This window comes from Calonectris borealis, chromosome 3, assembly GCF_964195595.1.
Source record: "Calonectris borealis chromosome 3, bCalBor7.hap1.2, whole genome shotgun sequence".
Classification (NCBI taxonomy): domain Eukaryota; kingdom Metazoa; phylum Chordata; class Aves; order Procellariiformes; family Procellariidae; genus Calonectris; species Calonectris borealis.
Window position 1 is genome coordinate 88,925,388 of NC_134314.1, and position 9,935 is coordinate 88,935,322.

A 9,935-nucleotide genomic window follows, 5' to 3' on the forward strand; every position below is an offset into this window, starting at 1 on the left:
AGCAAGCTCCTATTTTAATACATGGTTGAGTTCTTTCCTATCTGACCTAATAAAAGGAACTGCAACCTAAGCAGGGGGTCTTTTGGCTGCGAGGTCATAGTTCAGCCAGGGAGTTAGGAAACAAAAGCAGGCAGATGAAAATTTACTCGTTGGCAAAGAGCAGTTTTAGAGAAAGAAGAGAATGCTGTTTTGTAGTGATAGAAAGAAGTTAGCATGCGCATAATGGCGTCCTTCAAAACACACAAGCACTGTGACTACATCGAGAAAAAAGCAGAAGCATCATGATAGTGTGTAAATCAAAAAACCTGGGGAAAACTGCAGCATTAGACCCTCTCTGGTGTTAATTGATGTTGGTTTAAGGTACTGCATTTACAGATACTAGCTCAATAGCAGCTTCACTACAGTAGTAGCAATTCTGGCCAATAACTATGAAATTCTAGATGTATCTGCATTGCGTAGATAACCGACCTAATACTTCTGCTTCACTGTGGAAAATGTAAAATGAGTATGCCAGATGTTAACAGAAAAATGGGGAAAGAGGCAATATGCAGGCGGTCTGGCTGACATATCTGAGCTTCATTACCTAGTAAAAGTTGGGGTGGAATTGAGCTAAGCAGAAGTCAGAGCCTTTGCTGAAGGGGGCGGGAGGAATAAGACAAGGAAGCTGTGAGCAGGACGGGATTGGCGTGAAAGGGGAGGGTCCGCAATAGCAGGGGGAAGAATGCTCGTGGTTAAACGTGCAGGGGAAGAAGTCTGACATAATTCCTTGCTGCGCCAGCTATGGAAAGTGGCTGGAAAGTGACTGATGGGTTACAAACCCCTGTTGAAAGGGTGAGGGACAGGACAAAACCCAAAAATCTTGAAGCTATTAGTTGTCATAAATTAGGATGCATTCACAAGAAAATAAAACTTGTAGTAACTTAATAGTTAACATTTTAACATTTGAAAACAATTTTCTAACAATTTTTTTAAATTAGTGGGCTGTATCCCTATTAATGCTATTTTTTAAAATCTAAGTAATTGTTGGAAACAGTGCGTGCATCTGTGTTTTATTATTGGACTTGATATCTTTATTTTAAGTATTGCTGCTAATGACAAATGTGATTGATAGTACTCGCTTTATCGAAGTTCAAAATATTCCTGAAATTAAAACATACCAGACAGTTACTAAAAAGGAAGAGAAATGGTAATTTTGAAGGTGTTTGGTTTTCAGCCCTCTGAATGAGCCTTAAAAAGGAGAGAATGAAGTATAGCAACTTTAAGCTATAAAGTTGCTTAAATCTTGTTTATTTTACTGACAGTTACGTTACTTGGCACTAAACGGTGACTGACAAGCACGCTTAGTTTATCCCTGAAGTTAGTAGAATCCTCCCTTAAAGCAATCTAAACCTCCACAAAAGAAGTAGATGGGTTTATGGCCCCATGCGCACCTCCACACCTTACTCTTCCCGCTCCCCGCAGCAGCGATGCTCCCGGGAAGAGGTGTTTGCCAGCCCCCCGGCAGGTGCGCACAGCCAGGGCTCCCGGCAGCAACCAGAGCGTGCCACCCAAGGGCGCGCCTCCTCCCGGCCTCCTCCAAGGAAGGAAGGTCACTGTCAAGGCAACAGGCAGAAACGCAGCAACTTAAGGTTAATTGCCAACTCCGTTATTAGAGGTGTGCGTCATCAGGTCGCCTCTGCTCTTCAGTGCCTCTCACCAAAGCAAATGTAACGCTTCAGCCATCGACAATTGCGACAGGCTCAAAACCCAAGAACTTTTTGAAGTTGACAGCAGAGACAATTACAGATGTCATCCCAAACTCGTCATTTACATCTTCACCCAAGCAGAGATTTTTGGGAGGCGTTGTTGGCATTGCCTTCTCGCTGCATTTTGCAGGCTTCCAGGCTATTTTGTGTGTCACCATCACCCTGTCCAAGTCCTCGAGTGCTGCAGAGGAAAGGTCATCTCCTGTCATTAACAAATGAGTCTGGCTTTTGGTAGGGTGATTTTTTTTGGGGGGTGCGGGGGGAAGTACGTTTGTTATTTCTGGTGTAAGCAACCCATGTAACAATGAAGTACTGTGTGAACTCGGTTGTAATGAGCTCCCAAGTGAAAGATTTTCTCCAGCTTAGTAGACGAATTCCCAGACTTCTCTCATTCCTCTATCCAGGCGTTCAGCTCAAGAGCTCAGTGGTTACCAGTGAAAGTTGTTTGGTTTGCTCCATTTAAAGTTTGAAACAAATACGTTATTGCCTTGAAAAACCAATCAAAACAAAGTCTTCACAGTATGTCCATATCGTCAAGAAGATGATCTTTTGATGATTTTTTTTTCCTTAATTTGAAGAACCAAGACCTAATTGAATGTCAGAAGTGGAGCTGAGTTTTAGTTAATGTGACTCAAGGCCTTGGAACATACATCCTTCTTACCTTAAAATGAAAATACTGCACTAAGCAAGTATGGCTGTTAAACCCTCAAATGGGGGCGGGGGAGCGGGCTGATGAGACAATGTGGGTAAAACACAGACTTTTGTTCATGGCTACCAAAACCCTGACTAAGACTCTTTGTGGGCCCCCACATTTCCACGCATGGGCTCATAGTTTGCCTGAGAGCCACCCAGCAGTGGGTCTGCCTGTTCCTGCGGGAATAGGTCACAGCATCCCTGTATCTGCTTGTGTTAAAGACTAAGCAGCTCCTTCTGAGGAGGATATTTTAATCCTTCCAGCTTCTGTCATCTGTCATGAGCAAGACTGCGTCACAGCCCCCAACTTTCCCGAATGTGCCGGGGGCCCGCTGGCAGTACACGGAACGTACCGTGGGAGCAGGCAATTACCACTGCCGGGCTCTTTCTCTTCAGACGGGCCACAGCTCCGAAATTACCCAGCCTGTGTATTGTGGTGATCTCTTCAACAGAGCCAAAGATTCCGCCTCTGTCTTCATGCTCTGAAGAGAATGAAACACATGCTTTGCTTATTTTTTAAACTCCTTCTTTATTCTGTCAAATGCTGTTACGATGAGCAGCAGACGTGCTCTCAGCTAACGTGACTTCTTTGCCTGGACAACAGATCCTCATGTCTCCTATTGATGGCAAATGGCTTGTGATCTGCTCTGATGGTCACGGTGTGCGTTTATCCGTGAGATGTCTTGGCCTTCAAGCCCACATATACACACATGACAGGTTTTCAGAATTCATCTACAATCCAGGTCAAGAGTTCTTACCCCTTTACCTTTGCTGGGTGGCCAAACCCAGTGAGAGATCTTTCTCCACCACCTCATCACTGTGACACTTTGCACAGACGCTGCAGAAATGGGATGAGAGATCCACCCGGCCCATTTGCCCACGGCTCCTTCTTCTGAGCAAATTTGCAGCCAGGGTGGCCACGAATCCCGCCAACAGAACATTTAGGATACATTACTTAAGCAATTAAAGGGAAGCTAACATCCCCTTCCTTGTCAGGAAACATTTGGGCTCTGGATGAGATAGTAGCAACACTGCTGAAGATGTAAAGCCAATAACTGATTTATTATTGGGCAGAAGCATTACCACAAATGGCTGTAGCAGGAGTCCTTCATAGAGCAAACATAGAGGGAAAAAATCTTCAACAGCCGGTTCATGGGGGGATGGATCATACCCAGGGGGGATGATGCTCTGTTCAGGCCCCACAAAGAAATCTGGAACTACCAGTGATTATGACATGCTGTGCTTAGAATACATTCGTCCAACATTTAAAGCCCTCGAGGGTCACCCTGAGGCAGCATTGGGAGGCTGTGACAGAACTTGTTTGACAAGTGCAGCCACATCCCCACACTTCAGGAATGCTCCGAGAACCGGAAGGCTGTGAGACGCCACAAACCACAGCCCTGTATTAAATCGCGTACTGCTGGTACGGCAGCAAACCTGACAAAATTCAGAGGAGTTCAGTTACCGATACATCAGCAACACCGTCCATCTACTGGTAACCTCCGGTGGGATCCACACTGATGGGAACGCTTAAGGTACAGCCACTGTTCAAGGAGGAACCCATGCACTTCATCTCTTCCCCCACCAGCCTTTCAGTTGCTTTCGGCAGTGCAATTTTCACTGGTTTGTTCTGGAACTCGAGAAGGATACTTGTGCTTGGCACTTTTGCTGGATAGCACACCTTTCAAGGCAGTAAGTATCTATAAAAGCAAGCTCATTCCTGAAAACTTCTCTTCGTTTTCTGCGCTAGGCAGGACCTGCCAAAATAAACCGTTGGGAGTCTCTCGTTTCCCTTCTGCGGGGTGTTTCCTTAAAGGAAAAAAATAAAAAAGGACTGGCCAGCTGCCAAGTCGCGGAGGCACATAAATATCACCGAAGCAGCAGCAGCCCCCTCCTGAGAATGTCCAGCAGCAGCGTCTCCTGGCCTCCACCTTCTTCTCCACCGCCAAGCAGACCATGGAGTTTCCTCAGCGCTGAGCAGGGCTGGGCTCAGCGCGCTGCCCTGCGGACCGGAGCGCTGGATCACAGAGATTCCTCCCACCTCCTTTCTTTCTGAGAAAGCAGCTCCTACCGCAGCCACGTATGGGAGCCAGCCCATCGGCTCCAGCGCCGGCAGCCGGCGTGGCGGTCAGTGGCCCCTGCTCCACGCAGGAGATACTTCCCTCCTCTTTGTAAAAAAGGGGCAGGCAAGTTCATACAAAAGCTATGACTGAAGGAATGTCTTAGGCCTGGAAACCAAATGCGCTTTGTGACGTTTAACTGTTGCGTTCTGATATGTAAGTACTGAAATAGTTCTTACTGCACTATCACAGCCGCTTTCTCCGAGGTCTCTCAGAGCAAACGGGGAGTACAGAAGACATTTAACTTGCGGAAGTAACTTATGTTTAATATTTCTTTTTGAGATGCTTGGCTTTCTATTTAACAATTTAATAAATTATTTTTTAAAAAAAATTAATATTATTATTATTATTACAGGGTAGCTGCTTGCATAATAGAGTGTACACTAGAAGCTGGGAAGCAGCTAGCTGAATAGCTGCCCTGCTGAAAAGGACAGGACTTACAGTGGACGCCAAGTTGAATGTGGGCCAAGAGAATGTTCTCACTGCAAATGAGGCAAACCACCGTCCGGGCTCCATCAGGAAGTATGTGGCCAACAAACCAAGGGACGCACTTTTCCCTCGGTACGTGACACTGCTGAGGCAGCCCGTCCAGTATTGCTGTCCAGCCTCTCGGTCAACAAAGATGTCAAAAAACCATAGAGGCGCCAGTGAAGGGCTCCCCAGGTGTTCAGGGAGCTCAAGCGCATGTCCTCTGGAAAAACTGTGGAACGAGTTGGACTTAGTCTGAGGAGAAGCAGGCTGTGGGGTGACCTAATAACTGCCTAATATTACCTGCAGGGCAGTTACAAAGATGAAGCCAAACGCCTCTTGATAGTTGCAAGTGATGTGGTGGGGGCAATGGCCACGAACTCTAGCTTGGGAGCTTCCGACCAGGCAGCAGGACAAACTGTTTTATTATGAGGGAGTGCAGCACTGGAATAGCTTGCCCAGAGAGGTCGTGTAATTTCCATCCTTGCAGGTTTTCAAGCTTCAGCTAGACAAAGCCTGGGCTGACCTGAGTGCTAGTGCCAGTCCTGCTGCAAGCGGGAGGCTGGACTACATCTCCGGAGGGCCTTGCGAACAACATTTCTGCGATTCTGTGGCCTACTGAGAGATGGGAGAATCTGCAAAACCTGAGGCAGAAAAAGCCCCGTGCAGTGCAGAGGATCACCCACACAATAATGTCCCGTTTTGCTTCCAGGAGCTCACTCCCTCCGACGCAGTGCTCCCAGGCTGGGCTGGAGGACCCACAGCACCCCAGGTGCTCCGACAGCAGCAGGGAGCACGAAGCCGAGAAGAGAACGCGTGCACAACGCAGAGCTGCCAGGCTTTGGGTACGTAGCTCCACCGCTCGCAACCGGCATGCGATGCTGCATGTGGACCCACCTCTGCTAGCTCAACTATTTCCGAATCTTGTTTCTCAGCATGATGTGAGCAAACCCCAAGTATCATTTCTTTCAGAAAAAAATATTACAGTAGAGCCCTCCAAGAAGGCTTACTCATTTCCTCTCCCCCATCTCCCACCTTCTTACCACAAAGACAAAAGTCCTTTTAGAATACAAGGGTTTATCTTATTTACTTGCTCAACAGCCCCACAATGCTGAAAGTTCAGCAGAGCCCGAACGCAGCTCTAGCCTGTGTCTGAACAGGCTACACGGAGACTAAAGAAGAGAATCGAGCCTTTCGTGCGTCTCTCACCTTGTAAACAATCATCACTGGTATTTTAAGCATGCATTTATGTCCAGGCAGATCTTCAGTACTATTCCGGGCCTTTTTATTTTACAACTCTCTTGGGTATCAGCACCGTTTCAGAACTCGTGCTCCATCAGTGCTCCTCGCCAGCACAGACCTCCCCGTATCTAAGGCAAATCGGTTTTTGTTAGAACTTGGGGGAAAACCTCCAGAGCACAGAGAGGCAGAAGAGTTAACATAGGCTGATGTGACATAAACAAGGGCCGCACTCAGACCAGAAAACACATACTTGCATTTTTATGCCACCTTAATTATCAGAGGTGTCCTAGTAAGCTCCCTAGCTAAGGGAGAAGTAACACTGAGAAAAACAAATGCCCTTTCAATCCTTGTGCGCTAACCAGGCAGCAGATCCCCAAATCACTATTTAGTGTAGATTGCATCTGCCCTTGACTACCAAGTCGTAAAAATTTTTTGAGCATGAAAAAGTTTGAGGGAAAAATTGGCTGTGCTGTCTTACCCATAGTTTCGATTTCAGTAACTTTTAGGACCAAAATTACTCCGCAGATCGGAGATGGTCTACTAAACGCAGAAAAGAGAACAAAAAACTTGCTCTGAAGTAACACTTGTATATCAAGTCACCCACGTGAGTGATTACATTACAAGGTTTTTTACGTTTGCCTTTGCTTTTTCTCTTTTGATGTTGACAATGTGTTAAGCATTTAGCATCTTTTTTTAAGCTACAGCTGAGTTTACATAGCAACTGATTCATTGCTGAATCTTCCTGCCGCTCCCAGTACTGGCAGAAAGACAAACTAAGGCAAGAGCCACATCCAGATCCATTACCGGCCAAGTCCCGATTTCAGCCAATTCCCTGCAACGGCTAGCTCTGGAGAGGCCCGCTGTGCTGGAGGAGCCGGCTCGTGCCTCGGTCACCGAGCAAAGGAGAAAAGCTGCACAAAACTGATCGCTAATCTGCTGTTAAAATGAAGAGAGGCCTCCTTGCCCCCTCCACCCACAGGGGGTGGCTTTGTCTAGGATGGGGTGAACTGTGCATGACAGAGAGAGGCGCTGCTCTCACTTCACCACAGCCGGTTTGTTAACACCGGGGTTGCCAAGCTGCTCTTCTGAATTTCCGCTTTCTTCTCGGCGGCTTTTTCTGACATCCTGGAGCTCCCCCCACCCTCCACAGTGCTTCAGGCTGAGACAGCTCCAGCCGTTCTTACTCCCACCTTACTAGTTCACAACTACAGTACATGCACGCTCCTTTGCTTGGGAGAGTCCCACCCCTGGCAGTTGAACATGTGCAGAAGTCCTGAGGTACCTCACGTCTCTCTGTAACTCAGTTGGATTTCTTGTGGCTTTGTCTGAGGTTGCACTTTTAGAAAGCACTGGCCTAGTCTTCCAAAAGGTCATGAACAAGGAAACTTCTGAATCTTAAAAGATGACAACTTCAGCTATTTCAATTAAAAAAATTGGTCAATAGTGTGGCAAGAGATTTAGGAAGAAAACTAGTGGCTTACACCATGAAGAATAATTTTTTTTTTAATGCAGGTGGCATGGACTGCACATGGCATTGCCAGAACACAGGTTTAATTTATTCCACTATCAGAAAAATTGGGCAGAATTTCTAAAAATGTCTTTTCTGATCAAGAATTATTCTGCAGTAGGCACTGAAAGGAACTCGTGTGCAGGTGCCACCTACACTGAGCATGACAGCATTGCCGAGTACTCCCCATGCAGTGCAGAAGCAGTGCAGCACGCTAGGAGGGCTAGCTGACGACAGCAGAGCCAGGGTTTGGGGACAGGGACCTCATAAGGCACCCCAGAACAAAAGCCAGACCCTGGTGTCCCACAGGTAAGAGTCTATTTACAAAGACCATTTACTCTCAGGGCACCCAGAACACAGCCCCTTGCCAATACCGCGGGGCATGAGGGAAGCACCTCCATTTACACTGTGTGTATCCTAGCGACTGTTATTAGCAAAGGCAGAAATACAACTGGAGTATTTTGTTTTCAGGGGGAACTTCCTCCTGAGGTACCCAGCACAGACCTGCCTTCAGTCTGCAGCTGAGCACACATGGCCCCATCACACAATGCAGGGTGGCTACAACCTGTTGTAAGAGGAGAGATGTAAGGAGCTTCAGCAGACAGGGCTGCAAGGGGAGTACCACCAGCAGCAACAGTACTGCTGCTGCTGCTAACAGCTGCATAGACATCACGTGCCGCATTCCTACTGCTACCAAACCAGCTCTGAGGCTCTCCAGGTTTGTACTCCATTAGGAAAAAAAAACCCACAAACCCTCAATTAGAAAAAAACAAACCCAGTTTGTACTCCATTAGAAAAAAACCCAAACCAACCAAACATGAACCCAAAACCCGTGTTGTATGTCACTAGCGCCCGCACCACCGCCGCCAGCAGTGCAGCTGGTGGGACACAGGTACTTTTCCTCATGTAAACAAGTCCTTATAAGCTGCAAGAAGTTACTCAACATGACAGATGGCTCAGCCCTCTCATTTTGGTAACATACAGCTGTGCTTTCCTCACGTTTCTGTAGCCATTGACTAATTTCTCTATTGCCTTTTTTAAACACAAACCGCAGATTTAGGTGTTTAAATAGTAGTGATTTTCTAGGTAATAGCTTTTCTATACAAGCCATTTTCACATGGCAAAATAAATCCCTTCTCTAGGAATCATCAGAGCTAAGATAAATTGAGGGAGCATCTCTCCTTTGCGGGTGGACCCAGGCTGAATGAACATAAAGCCTCAGGCACATGATGGTCTCTGCTCTACCGTGATGGAGTGGGGACATGGTCAGAGTTCTGTATCGCCTCTCTGAACTACACATGCCTCGGGGGCGCTTGTGTTGAAGCTTTTCCGAATTCTGTACTCAGAACACAGGCAGCAGATACTGCTGAACTGATCAAAACAGCTTTGCCCATAGAGGAGTATTTTTGGTAGACACAGATACTCCTCTTCCAAGCGTAAGACAGTTGAAGCACTTCCTCTCATGTGTGGCTTTTTTTTTTTTTAAAGACACCATACATTGAAGAATTTAAAACAAAACATCCCAGACTTTTGAATTAAAATACAAGCTTTACAACCACATAGCAAGTGTAGGCTCTTATATTTCAGTTTAAGACTATATAATTTTATAGAGTACCAAAATAAGCAAAGGATCAGCACTCCATACAAAGTGTTAGTTCTTGTGAGGAGGGTAGAAGGGAGATGGACTTTAATTACACTAAACTTTTTTTGCAAGTCTAAAGAAAATTCCATTTCAGCAAAACAGATTTGGGTTTAGATTCCCCACATTTCTAGTTCATTAAATAGTGTTTCTTTAAAGACAATTTACATTTTTCTCATTCAAAGTAAAGGGATGATTTAAAGCAATATTAACAAGGAGGTGGTGCTGTTAATGTTTAATGTCAATATGCAATGTCATCTGCTATAAAGGCTAGAAGAGCAACACAACTTTACTTCTGAAGACTACCAGAAATCAACTAACATTTGAGAAAAGTTTCAAGCACACTACACCAGCTCTAGGTCTATGCTGCTGGTAAGCCTCTGCTAGTCTGTACGCTGCCATGAGGAACTCGGCAGCCAAACCCCAACACCCAGATGCTGGCAGTGACATGTGTTTTCACATGTATACCACGAGTCCGACTTAAGACGGTTACATCTCTCTCCTGTCTCACGGCATTAAAA